We start from the raw sequence: 16,742 nt of genomic DNA on the forward strand, positions 1-16,742 counted from the left end.
CGATAGCTGCCGGCATTATTTTATATCCTTGTGTGGCCGTGTGTGACAAACTCTCCCAGTCTGCGACGATGCCGCTGCTTCTGCCGCCGTTGGCAGGGCCCAGTTGCTTATTTACAGTCCGCCGGCCGGATTCCAGAATTTTTCCGCGGAACACCCGTCAGTTGCAGCCAATCACAGGCCGGGCCTCACTACCTTTGGAATGCTGTGACAGCCCCCGGGCCAATCGGCAAGCGCGCTACACGGTTGCCGTACCGACCAGGTAACAACAACATTCCGACGAACAGAGGGCGCGAATGTTCCGGAGCCGGCGCTCGATTGCAAGAAATCGTTGGATACTTCTTGGTACTTTCCACCTTTAAATGCCCTGGCTCTTCCGCCGTTACCTAGCAAAGGCGCCTTTGTCTCTGTCCAAAATATCAATGATAAATAAGAAAAGTTCACTCCACTGATTCCTGCGATGAGGGGGTCTGTCTTACCAGGAAATGTTGGACAGGTTGGGCCTGTATCCGCTGGAGTTTAGAAGAATGAGAGGCCATCTTACTGAAACATTAAAGGTCCTGAGGGCATTTGACAGGGTGGACAGTGAAAAGATGTTTCCCCTTGTGGGAGAGACTAGAACTAGAGGACAGTTTAAAAATTAAGGGCCTCCCATTTAGTTGGGGAGAATTCTATTTTTCGTCCTTAGCCTGCGGAATTCTCTTCCCCAAAAGCAGGGGCGGCTGAGTCATCAAGTATATTCAAGGCTGAGTTAGATAGATTCTTGACTGACAAGGGAGTCAAAGGGTAAAGGGGGTAGACAGGAAAGTAGACGCTACAATCAGACCAGCCACGATCTTATCAAATGGCAGAGCAGGCTTGTGGGGCTGAATGGCCTACTCCTGCTCCTAATTCGTTTGTTCATAGGAAGTCATCATAGTGGATTTTTGTCGTGAGCGGAGGCTCACAACTTTAAAATTGGGTGTTGAAAGTGCAGAGGGCTTTTAAACTCTGTGCAAAACAAATCCTCAGTTCCAAGAACTTTAACGAGAACCTCCAGAACTTGAATGAAAAATAGAAGTACACACGCCACAATGCATGCACCCTCACGCCAGTTCCTGAAGGAATATTGGTAACAGAAGTAGCAACCTGTTGACTTCTGTTCAAAGTCAAAATGTATTTTCCCCTTCAGGTTATCTTTAACCTTCCAATAATATCCGAATAGGAGTGGGTTTTTTTTTGATAATGAATTAAACTATATTGTTGAGCAATTTTTAAAAATGTTAAAATATTTCCGGTTATTGCACCACAGGTGTCCACTGTTAGGTGACCAATTGTATAAAACTATTTTTCCAAACTTTACATATAGCACTACATTTGTACAAAAGAAACTTAAAATGTAGTCTGATAAAAGTTACAAATGAAAATATTTATTTTTGCTACAGGATTCCCTTTTAAATTTTAATGTCAACTACCTCAGTGGAAGTTCTTCCACTTTGCAGATGTTTGGCACAGGACAATTCTCGCTGTGATGGAACAGAATGAGGGGCAAGATTAGGATTTATGATGTTCATGTCACCGCCCAGGCTATGTGTGGCTGGCAGGGGAGACATCGCCCAGATTTTTTTTTTACTCTTTCATGGGATGTGGGTGCTGTTGGCAAGGCCATAATTTGCTGCCCATCCCTAATTGCCCTTAAACCATTGCAGTCCATCTAGTGCAGGTACTCCCACAGAGCTTTTCTGCCTGATTCAAAGCTACCAGTCCACAAACTAACTGAAATGCTCTCCATCTGTTGCCAGACTCTTTTCCTTTGATCAGGCTTTAGGGTCATTACAGCACAGAAGGAGGCCTTTCAGCCCATCGGGTCCATGCTGGCTCTCTGTGGAGCATGGAGGCAGAGGTTTGTAAAAGTTCGGCAGGTAGTGAGTTTCAGGTCACAGAATCACAGAATTGTTATGGTCCAGAAGGAGGCCATTTGGCCCATCGTTTCTACACCAGCTCTCCAAATGAGCAACTCACTTATTCCCCCGCCCTTCTCCCGTAACCCTGGACTTTTCAATTGACTTTTCAAATAACAGTCTAATACCCTTTTGAATGCCTCAATCGAACCTGCCTCCACCGCACTCTCAGGTAGTGCATTCCAGACCCCAACCACTCACTGCGTGAAAAAATTTTTCCTCAGATCACCATTGTTTCTTTTACTAAATACTTTAAATCTGTGCCCCCTCGTTCTTGATCCTTTCACGTGTGGGAACAGTTTCTCCCTATCTACTCTGTTTAGACCCCTTATGATTGTGAATACCTCTATCAAATATCCTCTCAGCCTTCTCTTCTCCGAGGAAAACTGTCCCAACTTCTCCAATCCTACTTCATAATTGAAGTTCCTCATCCCTGGAACCATTCTTGTGAATCTTTTCTGCACTCTGTCCAATGTCTTCACATCCTTCCTAAAGTGTTCTGGCCAGAGCAGGATGCAATACGCCAGCTAAGGCCAAACTGGTAACTTATACAAGTTCAATTTAACCTCCTTGCTCTTGTAATCTATTAATAAAGTCTAGGATACTATATGCTTTATTAACTGCTCTCTCCACCTGTCCTGCCACCTTCAATGATCTATGCAAATACACACCCAGGTCCCCGTGTTCCTGCACCCTCTATTTTATATTGTCTCTCCATGTTCTTTCTATAAAAATGAATCACTTCACATTTCTCTGCATTGAACTTCATCTGCCACCTGCTCTGTAAAAAAATGTTCCTCACATTTCCCATGCATATCTTTGCCAATCAGCGCCCTTGTACCATCAGCTAATCGGAACAGCTTTCTTTTGTCTACCTTTCAGAATCTTAAATAAAAACAGAAACTGCTGGAAAAAACTTAGCAGAAACAGAGTTAATGTTTTAAGCCCAATATGACTCTTCTTTGGAGATTGTCAGAATCTTGCTCACTTCTGTCAAATATTTCCTTTAGTCCATGGGATGTGGGTGTCACTGGCTAGGCCAGCATTTATCACCCATCCCTAATTGCCATTGTTCTGAGGGCACTTAAGAGTCACCTATATTGCTGTGGGTCTGGAGTCACAAGCAGATTTCCTTGAAATCTGTTAGTGAACCAGATGGGTTTTACAACAATCATCAATGGACTTTTGATTCCAGATTTTTATTGAATTCAACTTTTACCATCTGCCGTGGTGGGATTTGAACCCAGGTACCCCAGAGCATTACCCTGGGTCTCTGGAATGTCAATCCAGTGACAATATGACTCTGACAACACCTCCCATTATCTCTCCTCAGTCTCCTTTGCCTCCAGGATAACAGCCCCAGCTTCTTCAATCTAACCTCACAGCTGAAACCCCTCATCCCTGGAACCATCCTGGTAAATCCTCTCTGTACCCTCTCAAGGATCCCCCCATCCTTCACTAAAGTGTTGTGATCAGAACTGGATGTGACATTCTAGTTGTGGCTTAAACAAAGCTTTGCACAGGTTCAGCATAACTTTCCTACTTTTGTACTCAATGCTTCAATTTATGAAACCCAAGATCCCACATGGTTTGATAATTACAGACTCAATGTCCTGCCGTCTTTAAAGAACTATGCATATGAACCCCCAGGTCCTCTGTCCCTAACTGCGCCATTAAGTCTACATTGCCTTTCCCTATCTCTCCTGTCAAAATGCACCAGCTCGTTTTTACAGTCAATTGGTATCATTCTCTCCTCCAAGTTTGGTATCATTGGCAAATTTTGAAATTTTACTCTGTATTCCAATATTCAAGTCATTTATAGAAGCAGCAGTCCCAGTACTAGGGAACACCATTGTCTCACCATCCTCAGTCTGAAAAACAACTATTTACAGTTCCCAACTGTCCTTGTCCTTAAGACAATTTGTTATCCAAGTTGACACTGACCCTCCTATTTCATAAGCCTCAATGTTGTTAATCAGCCTTTTATGTGGCACTTTCTCCAAAACTTTCTTAAAATCCATACAGGTAACTTCCATTACTTTCTCTTCATCAATATTCTCTGTCACTTCATCAAAATGTTCAATGAGGTTACTCGAACATCATCTGCTTTTCACAAATTCGTGCTGGCTCCTTAATTAACTCAAACCTGATTATTGTTTCCAAAATCTTATCCACCAATGTTTAAGTCCAGCAAAAGTCCTGATTTTCAGATTTCATCTCCTTATTTTCTCTTGATTGTGGAAAATAAAAGCTCATGGTATAGGGGATAACATATCAGCATGGATAGAAGATTGGCTAGCTAACAGGAAGCAGAGAGTAGCCATAAATGGGTCTTTTTCTTGTTGGCAGGATGTGATGAGTGGCTGTAGAGAGAGCTTTAAACTAAATAGATGGGAGAGGGTTCTGGAGAGGGGATAAGTAGGCTTACAAAGCAAAAGGATATGGTGGCATTGCAGGGCAGCTATTTAGGTAATGATACCCAGAGTGTGACAGGAAGGGACAGAGTGTACAAACATAAAAGAAACAGCAGCAAATAGGGTCAAAGGGGGGAAAAAGTGGTAAAAAGGCAAAATTAATGGCTCTTTACTTAAATGCAAGTAGTATTCAGAAAAAAATGAATTAACAGCACAAATAGAGATTAATGGGTATGATCTTATAGCCATTATGGAGACATGGTTACAAGATCAAAGCTGGAAATGAAATATTCAGGGGTATGTGAATTTTCGAAAGGACAGGCAGGAAGGAAGGAATGGGTGGTGAGGTAGCTTTGTTAGTGGAATGAGATGGGATAAGTGTGATAGCAAGAAATGATCTTGGATCAGAAGATGTGGAATCCATGTGGGTGGAGGTAAGAAATAACAAGGGGAAGAAGACACTGGTAGGAGTAGTCTATAGGTTCACTAACAGTAGCTATGCAGTTGGACAGAGAATAAATCAGGAAATAACGAGGGCATGTAAAAAAGCCAGCATATTAATCATGGGTGACTTTAATCTCCATGTAGATTGGGAAAATCAAATTGGCAGAGGTAGCCACGAGCAAGAATTCATAGAGTGCATTCGGGACAGTTTCCTAGAACAATATGTCATGAATCCAACCATGGATCAGGCTATTTTGGATCTGGTAATGTGTAATGAAGCAGATTTAATAAATGATCTCAGAGTAAAAGATCCCCTAGAAAACAGTGACCGTAACATGGTGGAATTTAGCATTCAGATTGAGAGTGAGAAACTTAGTTCAGAAACATCTGTGCTAAACTTAAATAAGGGTAATTACAAAGGAATGAGGGCAGAGTTGGCTGGAGTGGACTGGAAAAGGAGTTTAGTAGAAAAGACGATTGATGGACATTAGCAGATATTTAAGAAAATAGTTCATGACTCATAACAAAGATATGTTCCAGTGAGGAAGAAGGATTGTAGGAAGGGGATAAACCAGCCATGGTTAACCAAGGAAGTTAAGGATAGTATCAAAGTGAAAGAAAAAACATACAATGTGGCAAAGATTAATGGTAAGCCAGAGGATTGGGAAAATTTTAAAAACCAACAGAGGATGAACAAAAAAAATAAAGAGGGAGGAAATAAACTTTGAGGGTAAACTAGCAAGTGATATAAAAATGGACTGTAAGAGCTTCTTTAAATATATAAAAAGGAAGAGAGAGACCAAAGTCAATATAGGCCACTTAGAGAATGAGGCTGGTGAAATAGTAATGGGGAACCAGGAAAGTGCAGAGGAGTTGAATAAATACTTTGCATCAGTCTTCACAGTAAAAGACACTAATAGCATACCAAAAATACTAAATAATCATGGGGCAAAAGGAGGGGAGGAAATAAATAAAATAACTATCACTAGAGAAAAAGTACTCAGGAAACTAATGGATGGCAACCTGTAACTAGTGGAGTGCCACAGGGATCAGTGCTGGGGCCTCCATTATTTGCAATATATATTAATGACTTGGATGAGGGAAGTGAATGTACTATCACCAAATTTGCGGATGACACAAAAATAGGTGGGACAGCAAGCAGTGAGGATGACACAAAGAGTCTACAGAGGGATATAGACAGGCTAAGTGAGTGGGCAAAAATGTGGCAGATGGAATATACTGTGGGAAAATGTGAGGTTATGCATTTTGGCAGGAAGAGTAGAGGAGCTGAAATTATTTAAATAGAGAAAGGCTGCAGAAAGCTGCAGCATAGAGGGATTTAGGGGCCCTCGTGCATGAATCTCAAAAAGCTAACATACAAGTTCAGCAGGTAATAGGGAAGGCAAATGGAACATTGGCCTTTATTTCAAAGGGAATGGGGTATAAAAATAGGGAAGTCTTGCTGAAGCTATACAAGGCACTAGTTAGACCACACCTAGAATACTGTGAACAGTTTTGATCCCCTTATCTAAGGAAAGATAAATTGGCATTGGAGGCAGTCTAGAGAAGGTTCACTAGGTTGACCCCGGGGATGGAGGGATTTTCTTATGAGGAGAGGTTGAGTAGGTCGGGCCTTTACACATTGGAGTTTAGAGGAATGAGAGGCGACCTTATTGAAACATATAAGATTCTTAGGGACTTGACAGGGTAGATGCTGTGAGGTTGTTTCCCCTTCTGGGAGAGTCTAGGACCACAGGGCATAATTTCAAAGTAAGGGGGCGCTCACTTAAAACAGAGATAAGGAGGATTTTTTTCTCTCAGAGGGTAGTGAATCTGTGGAATTCTTTACTGCAGAGGGCTGTAGAGGTTGGGTCGTTAAGTATATTCAAGGCTGATAGACATATTTTTACTCAGTAAGGGAATCAAGGGTTATGGGGAAAAGGCAGGAAAGTGGAGTTGAGGGTTATCAGATCAGCCATGATCTCATTGAATGGCGGAGCAGACTTGATGGGCCGAATGGCCTGCTTCTGCTCCTACGTCTTGTGGTCTTATGGTGCTCCACAGGGATCAGTGCTGCAGCCTCAACCTTTTACAGTTTATATAAATGACTTGGATGAAGGGACTGAAGGAATGGTTGCTAAATTTGCTGACAACACAAAGATAGATAGGAAAGTAAATTGTGAAGAGGGCATAAGGAGGCTATAAAGGGACATAGATAGGTTAGGTGAGTGGTTAAAGATTTGGCAAATAGATTATAATGTGGACAAACATGAAATTGTCCATTTTGGCAGGAAGAATAAAAAAGCTTATTATCTAAATGGTGAGAGATTGCAGAGTTCTGAGTTTCAGAGAAAGCTTGGTGATCTAGTGCACGAATCACAGAAGGCTACTATGCAGGTATCACAAGTAATTAGGAAAGCTAATAGAATGTTATCATTTATCGTGAGGAGGATTGATTACAAAAGTTGGGAGGTTATGCTGCAGTTGTACAGGGCACTAGTCAGACCATAACTGGAGTACTGTGCAATTGGACAGGTTAGGCTTGTACCCACTGGAGTTTAGAAGCGTAAGAAGTGACTTGGTTGAAACCTTTAAGATCCTGAGGGGTCTTGACAGGGTGGATGTGGAGAGGATGTTTCCTCTTGTGGGAGAATCTAGAACTAGGAGTCACTGTTGACAAAGATGTTATATTTCCCAATCTCTTCTTTAGCACAGGTCTCACTTCATTTGGTTTGGTTACTTCCTGTGATTTTGGAACAGGTGCTATATGAATGCAAGTTGCTGCTGTCATATTTGTCCCAGAAACCATAAGAACGCGAGAAATAGGAACAGGAATAGACCATTCAGCACTTCCATCCCGCTCCACCATTCAATGAGATCATGGCTGATCTTCCACTTTAACAGCATTTTCCTTCACTATTGCCGTATCCCTTGATGTTTTTAATATGTAGAAATCTATCGACCTCAGTCTTGAGCACGCTCAGTGACTGAGCCTCCACAGCCCTCCGGGGGTAGAGAATTCCAAAGATTCACCACCCTCTGAGTGAAGAAATTCCTCATCATCTCAGTCCTAAATAACCTGCCCCTTATTCTGAGACTCTGTCCCCTGGTTCTAGACACCGCCACCCCCACCCCCCGACCAGCCAGGGGAACATCCTTCCTGCATCTACCCTCTCAAGCGCTGTAAGAATTTTATATGTTTGAATGAGATCACCTCAGTCCAGAAGATAAAGTCCCAGTCTTTTTTAATCTTCCTCATAGGACAATCCCTGGTCACCTGGACCAATCAGAACACGGTTAGCTGACCTCACCGCCGAATGTTGGAGAAGGTTCTGAAGCGCCGGCCAATGAGAGCACGGCGGGTCCACGAGACGCCGAAAGTTGGAGAATCTTCTGGAAGGATCAAGTCCGGGGAAGAAACCGCTGGAAAGAGGGAGAAATTTCCCCAGGTACCCGGGAGTGTTTGGGGGGAATTAGGGAAAGGGTGGAGGGAAGAGGAATAGATTCTGATCAGCTGGGGTTAGAGATAAAGTGAGGATATATTGAAGGATGTGATCCCTCTGAGTGCAGCAGCTTCTGAAATTGGGCTGCTCACTAATGGGATTTTTTTTTTTTAAACACGAAGGAGAATGTTTAATATAAATTCAACCAATGATTTATTTTATTTTGCAGCTTCATTGGTCGTGCAACCGCTCAGCGCCTTCGGAATTATTTTCCGCCCATCGTCGAGTAAACTTCAGCTCATCCAACATTCTTGCTGCCCGTGTCCTGATTTGCACCAAGTCCTGTTCACCCATCGCCGCCCGCCTGCGCTCACTGACCTACCTGAGCTCCCGGCCAGCAACACCTCGACTTTACAGTTCTCACTCACCTGAGGGGCCTGGAAAGTTCCCCTTCCTACCCTAAGGGTGCTGAGGCTGATCGATGCCGTCCTGTTGCTGCCCCTGGCAAGATTAGTAGTTTAGCACAGATTGAGTGTACGCCCTAATATGTCTGGTTCAATTACTGTTGGATTAAACTCAGTCATTAAAAGACACAAAAGTGTATAGAAAGGTAAAATATTTCTCTCCTACATTATATATACTTACCAGTAACCTCTGTGTAGTGGCATTCAGAATCTGAGTCAGGTTGCCACCCCGCTCCCCTGAATTTACCTGGAAAAGAAGCCGCTACTTTTTCACCCGACTTTCCGGTGGTTGGATAGTCCTGTTGGGCATGGGGGATGTCCCGTGGGGATGGAGACGAGGGATAATCAGGGGGGCCGGGGACATGCGGGGAGCCCTGAGGGGATGGATCAGTACTATAGTTACCCACAAGTTGGAAGTAGTTTGAATTCTTCTAACTTTTTCTGGGTAAATATTACTGTAAGACAATCAGAAACATTCAAAGTTGGCAACTTATATCATAATTCCGTATATATTATATACACATAGATTTTATCCAAATAGAAATTATTCAGTTTCCACTTACATATATTAATCGTTTGAACAGGCATAAGGCTAAAACTCAATTTAAGTTGCATATGTAATCAGGTAAGACCAGTATACAAATGGAAGATAATATAATTACTCAGCAACCAGCAATAGGTAATATTGGGCCCAGTATTAATTTGCTGATGTTTTCCTGATGTTGCTCAGGTTGAGCTCCAATACACATTACACCAGAAAGTGAATGTGAACAACAGAATGTCCAAGCCGCAGTTGAATCTGTGGTGGCTGTTCCGTCCACCTGCTGTTGTTGCCAAGCACTGAAGTGTGGAACGAGAATTAGACCATTCAACAGACCATATCCACTCCATGTGAACATGATCTGTATCCATTTAATCTCTAACTACTTAAAACAAAATTGAATCAATTATGGACCGATAACCGGAATACCACCTTGGCCAAATCCAGGTTAGAAACCGAGGAAAGCACAAAGGATAGGATTTCTCATGTGTTCTTTAGCCATTCTAACCTTTAAATAATCAACAGTGTAGGTTAAACTTTCCAAGGGCTTTGGGGAAATAAAGAACTTGATTTACGTGATACCTTTCACAATCTCAGGCTGTCCAAATGTGTTTTACAACCAATAAAGTACCAGCCATTGTTGTAACGTAGAAAATACAGCAGCCAATTTGCACACAGAAAGCTCCCACAAATAGTGATGTGAAAATGACTGTGAAAACGTGATAATTTTTTTAGCGATGATCATATATTGGCCAGAGTGCCGGGAAGAATGCCCCTTCTCATTTTCAAAATAATGCTGTGGGATATTTTGTCTAGTTGAGAAGGCAGATGGGCTCTCAGTTTAATGTCTCATCCAAAAGGTGGAACAGCTGACTGCAGCACCTCCTCTGTACTGCCCTAGGTAGGTTTGTTCTAAACTCTGGAGTGGGACTTGAATTCATGACTTAGTGACTCAGTGGAGAGAGTGCTACCACTGAGACAATGAGGACGGATATACTGTCTTAACTTGTCGTACACAAGGACCTCTCAAGTTCAGTGTCCAGTCCATGCTGACCTTCTTGATCTCATCTGGTGCAGCACAAATTGGCTCAAGATCCCTGGATTAATGAAGAGGGTGGGGCGGGGAGAGAGGGAGCATAGGCAAGGTTGGGGAGAGGATGGGGGGAGTCAGTTCAGTGTCCTACTGCTCAGCACAGTCTAATAATGCCCTGTTGTCATATGAGCACACAATTGGACTTGGCTATAATGAAACCCAACGGTTCAATAGTCTGCCAACAATCACTATCTTGTTTTACGCATAAACACTTTGGCCACTTTGGTGAGGTGTTAGGGACTCCTGGAATGATAAGCAAATAAGTCACTGCAATCCACTTTTTTTTGGATCAATCGATTGTTTGAACCTGCCTTAATACGGGCACCTCCACAGCACCCAGGATGCATCTATTTCAATAGAGCATACACAGTGGGGCATGATCAGCTAAGTGAAGTCCATTTGCAGCAATGCCTATTCAATATTCAGGTCAAGGCATCATGTCGCTCACAGACTAAACATGTAGATTTTGTTTCTGCTATGCAATTGTTAACTTTACCCTGGCATTTAAGCTCCCCTTTAGACACAATTTACATGGGAAATGTTTGATACAACATGACCCAACTTCCTTTTATTCCAGCTCAAATATCTGCTTTACAGGTTACAGTGATGACATGGGATTGGACTAATATCTTTCACAACTGTTAAGCTTCCATCTCCACTTTATCACTGGCATATTGAAAAGACCAAGTTGCACAACTGCTGAGTCTATGGAGCAAGCCTGGAGTTTGAGAAGCTCTTCCTCCACCACCCATCCCCCAGGGTAATAAGAGTCATAGAGGTCTACAGCACAGAAAAAGGCCCTTCGGCCCATTGAGTCTGCGCCGATCAAACAAACAAGTACCTAACTATTCTAATCTCATTTTCCAGCACTAGGCCCATAGCCTTGTGTGCCATAGCATCGCAAGTGCACATCCAAATACTTCTTAAATGTTATGAGGGTTTCCTGCCTCTACCACCCTTTCAGGCAGAGAGTTCCAGATTCCCACCACCCTCTGGGTGAAAAAAATTCTTCCTCACATCCCCTCTAAACCTCCTGCCCCTTGCCTTAAATCTATGCCCCCTGGTTGTTGATCCCTCCACCAAGGGGAAAAGTTCCTTCCTGTCTACTCTATCTATGCCCCTCATAATTTTATACACCTCAATCATGTCCCCCCTCAATCTCCTCTGCTCCAGGGAAAATAACCCCAGTCTATCCAATCTCTCCTCATAACTAAAACTCTCCAGCCCAGGCAACATCCTGGTAAATCTCTGCAATCACATCCTTCCTATAATGCGGATTCCAGAACTGCACACAATACTCTAGCTGTGGCCTAACCAGCGTTTTATACAGTTCCAGCATAACCTCCCTGTTCTTATATTCTATGCCTAATAAAGGCAAGTATCCCATATGCCTCCTTAACCACCTTATCTACCTGTCCCGCTACCTTAAGGGACCAGTGGACATGCACATGCACACCAAGGTCCGTCTGATCCTCGGTACTTCCCAGGGTCCTACCATTCATCGTGATGAATGAGGTCAGTATCCTTTGCAATTAGCTTGCCTACAGGAATTCAGGTGTGGTAACCTCTTGCACTTTACATTTTCCTTTTGGATGAGATGCTGCCTGCCCTGCCAGCTAGATGTAAAAGATCCCATGGCACTATTTTGAGGAGCAGGTGAGTTATCCCTGGTACCCCAGCCAATATCTTTCCCTCAATCAATATTAATGAAAGAAAGCAGATTAACATATTCACATTACTGTTTTGGAAACTAGCTGTGTGCAAATTATCTGCTGCGTTCACTACATTATGATAATGACTATATTTAAAAAAGGTATTTCATTGGCTGTAAGGCACTTTGGGATGTCCTGCATTTGTGAAAGTTGCTCTTAAAATGCAAGACTTTCTTTTTATACTTACCAAACATGGCAACACCAAACAGAAAATTTAACAGTCACCTGTTGAACCAGTCAGCTTTATTTGATGAATAGCTGATACCACATGGTCCAAGGTCTGATCCTTGGTTGACGATGTCACACAATTGGTTTCAACTTTCCTCAATTGAGAAAGGTAAATGAAAAGTCATCCACACTTTATTGCCTCTCATCAAAATACACTCACGTGCAGATGTTGAGTTAGAACAGTCAAACTTGGGTTTTGACTCCATGCAGAGTCAAATTAAGTTCATGGACAAGGCTCACCAAATACAACCTGCACTTTATATAGCACCTTTAATGCAGTAAAATGTCCCATGGCACTACACAGGAACAATCATCAAATGAAATTTTACACCGAGCCATATAAGGAGAGATTAAGCCAGGTTGGTCAAAGTGGTCAGTTTTAAGGAGCACCTTAAAAGGACAGAGTAGTAGAGAGGGTGGAGAGATTTAGGGAGGAAACTACAGAGCTTAGGGTCTAGTTGCTGAAGGCACAGTCGCCAATGGTGGTGCAATGGAAATCAGGAACATACAGGACGCCAGAATCAAAGGGTGATAGGGCTGGAGAGGGTTACAGAGATAGGGGAGAAACTATGGAGGAGTTAGAAAACAGTATTTAAAACTGTGGCATCATTGGACTGGGGGTCAATGCAGATCATGCAGGTGGTAGGTGAATGTGAGCTAGGGTATGGATTGAGTTTTGGATAAGCTTAAGTTTACAGCAGGTGCATAGCGATCATTGGGTTGAGATACCAGAGCCTGACTGTAGAGCTGAACCCAGTAAAGGAGTCAAATATCCTTAGCAGACTAGGGAAATTGGAAGGAAAGGAAATGTGCAAAAATACTGCCAAAATAAACTAACATTTTGTTTTTAACATTCAGAGGGAGTGAACCCAGTTCAGATAGATTGGGATCAGAAAGTGTTACATAAAGCACTTCTCAACATTGGTGCCAACAACCCAATTCTGAAGGAATTCAGAAGCTAATTTCACAGTGACGGGAGCTCAACAACACAAGAGAAAAAGTCTTACATATTCCCATTAAAAAAAAAAATCACTTACTTTTAGAAAACAAGCATGTCACACGACCACCCCAATTCCAGGCCCTGCAACCCACTCGAACATACAAATTAGGAGCAGGAACAGGCCATTTGGCCCATCAAACCTGCTCCACTATTTCAACAAGAGCATGGCTGATCCAACTGTGATCTCAGCTCCACATTCTCACCTACCCCCATTAACCTTCGACTCCCTTGTTAGTCAAGAATCTATCTTCCCCTGTCTTAAAAATATTCAAAGAACTTGCCTCCACCACACTCTGGGAGTGAGAGTTCCAAAGATTCACGACCTGCTGAGAGAAAAATATTCTCCTCATGGAACTAAACTAGGAAGCACAATGACTAATGGGCATGAAATGTTATCACTGGAACTGGGTTCCCTCCCATTGTTTGAATGTTAGTTTATTTTGGCAGTATTTCTACACATTTTCTTTCCTTCCAATTTCCCAAGTGATATCACTGTGAAATGTTCACACTTTATCCCATTTTGGCTGTACAAAATGACAGTTAACTAAAGAGTCCATAGCACAGAAACAAGCCATATGGCCCAACTAGCCTAAGCCAATGTTTATGTTCCACATGAGCCTCCTCCCAACTCACTACATTTCACTTTATCAACATATCCTTCTATTCTGTTCTCCCATGCAGTTATCTAATTTCCCCTTAAATGCATTTATGTTATTCACCTCTATGTGTAGCGCATTCCACATTCTCACCATTCGCTGGGTCAAGGTTTGTCCTGAATTGCTTACTAACATATAGTGGAAACATTTTCTCTAAAGCGAGCATCAATCACCAATGGCTATAGGTCTTTTCCTGTTGGAGCAGCCAGTTTGAGGGTGGATTTACATCTCTCAATTTAAGAGCGGTCTCCATGGCAAAAGAAGTCCAGAATCACACCCCGATTGGCTCTGGGAATGTAGCAGTCCGAGAATCCTTTGGGCAGGTTAGTGACCCACCATTCAAACTCCACACCAAGAGTGATACTCCATGGGGTGTCACGTTAAACTGGATTTTTTTTTAAAGTTTTAAATTAAAGAAGTCTGCTGCACATAAAGTTGAAACAGGATCTTTTAATAGTGACTAAATGGACACTGCTGCAATTGCATTCACCAAGACAGTGCCAGGTCGGAAATGCAGCTGCGCACACTGAGCAGGTACGCACACTACCCCCTCCCTTGGCAATCCACAGCATTGCACATTCCTACCACTCATGAAACATGAGTATTGCACACCATTAGAGCATGTTGCCTTCCTTATGATTCCCTCCCCAACCTCCCCCAGTATTAGCAATATGCTAAATAACCTCAGTAACACTAATATTGGAACCAACCAGGTTAGGGCTGTTTTAATATTAGAACACAAAATAATTTACAATCGTTCATTCAATGCAGAAGTAACATTTCTGCAACAGCAACTGAAAGCAAGAAGATTTTCCCCGAAATTAAAAAGCTTTCATTAAAAATGACAATAAAAAATCAACGTACATTAGAAGTAACACAATTAATTGCTTCAAAGTTGGTTGATTGATCACATTAATAAATTCTTGTCACACATGCACATAGAAAATTTTGGCATGCTGTTTTAACAGTCACCAATTTAATTGAAGCAGTTTAAAATCTTAAAATGGCAAATCTGGGAATGTCATCCAAATGAGTTCACGCACAGGTTAAAGGCAGCACATCATTCAATTTCTGCTTTAATGTTGTTACTGAATAAAAAATAAAGCATTTTCTTTACTTCTGTACCTTAACATTGAGGAAAGTACTTGAACTCAATCTGGTTTTGATTAAGTTGGAAACCACTTCTATTTAGCGATAGGCAATAAATGCTGGCCTAGCCAGCGATGTCCACATCCCACGAACAAATACAAAAACAATCTGTGGTGTTCATTCATTGTGTGATTTATCACTTGAAATTTATTAAAATATATTTTGCATAATGCTGAGTGTTTCTAAAGTTAATTTAATGGAGGAAATTTAATTTAAGAAGTTCTCCTTGGTTCATGGAAGGACAAGGGGAGATTTAACAGAGGTGTTCAGAATTCTGGGGGTGCTAAGAGTATTTAGAGAGAAAATATTTCTACTGGCAGAAGGATCGGTAACTAGAGGACATGGAATTCATATAATTGGGAAAAATTTCTGGGTGGTGTGTGAAGAGATTTTTTTTCAAATGCGTGTTGTGACCCGAAATGCACTGTCTGAAAAGGCGGTGGAAACAGTGTCAATAATAACATTCAAAAGGGAATGAATAAATGCTCAAAATAGAAACATTTGCAGAGCTGTCAGAGAAAAAAAATAATAATTGGTAGCTCTTTCAAAGAGCCAGCACAGGCACGATGGGCCAAATGGCTTCCTTCTGCACTGCATGATGCTGTGATTTTAGGTGCTTTCAATTCACATCCTTTTTCCTTGCCACTCCTTTCCACCACCCACCCCACTATCAACAATGAGAAGGATGCTAGACCTGGGGTATGCAAGATGATCAAACACTCCCAGATTCAAGGAATACTCATTTCACACCAGTAAAGATCACTTCACTGTAACCCAATCACAGACACACAGCTCTAATTATATCAATTAATAAATGATAGGGAGTTTTCTGCTGTGCACTTGAGCCTGCAAGAGGCTAAAGTAGGCTAACCGAGATTAATTTTGCTTAGAATGGTAGAGAAGGAAGACCTTCATCCAATATCCAAGGCTGGAGTAAAGGCCCAGGACGTCATGGATAAAAATGACAGGTCGGAAAACCACTGCCCCATCCACTTCCGCATGTTTACCCAGAGTTGTCAAAACAATGCTGCTGTCTTCAGATACACATTATGAACATGGCGTATAGGATTTACTCTCCATGCAATTGAGATGGACTAGCAATTTAGGGATACCCAAGCTTTTCATAGGTGCGCAGAATGGGTTTAAATCCTCACTCCCATGAGTCCGTATAAATTTCAGAGCTGCTGAAACCGAGAGGTCTTTGGAGGGGGAGGGGGGGAACCGAGTTCATATTCACCCACCAATTCTGTAACCGCACCAGCACCCTCATTCCAAAAGCTACAGGCTCACTCATTTCAACCAAGATGAATAATCACAAATGGGGCCAATCTGTCTAGGCTTAAGGGACCAGACAGCATGACTTAGGCCCCACAGGATGCAATTTGGACAACTGCCTGGTATTCTGATAGAATGTAGACCAAGGACATCCATTAAGCTGCCATCATTTAAGTCATTCACCTTTAAGTCGGGCAGTCGACCATATTGGCCAAAAAGCATTAAATATTAACCATTTACATCATCAAGGAGGAAAGATTGGAGAAGTTGGGACTGTTTTCCTTGGAGAGGAGACTTGATAGGAGTTTTCAAAATCATGAGGGGTCTGAACAGAGTAGATAGGGAGAAATTGTTCCTGCTCGTAAACAGATCGAGAACAGAGCACA

The sequence above is a fragment of the Cetorhinus maximus genome, chromosome 21, assembly GCF_964194155.1.
Source record: "Cetorhinus maximus chromosome 21, sCetMax3.hap1.1, whole genome shotgun sequence".
In the NCBI taxonomy this organism is placed as follows: domain Eukaryota; kingdom Metazoa; phylum Chordata; class Chondrichthyes; order Lamniformes; family Cetorhinidae; genus Cetorhinus; species Cetorhinus maximus.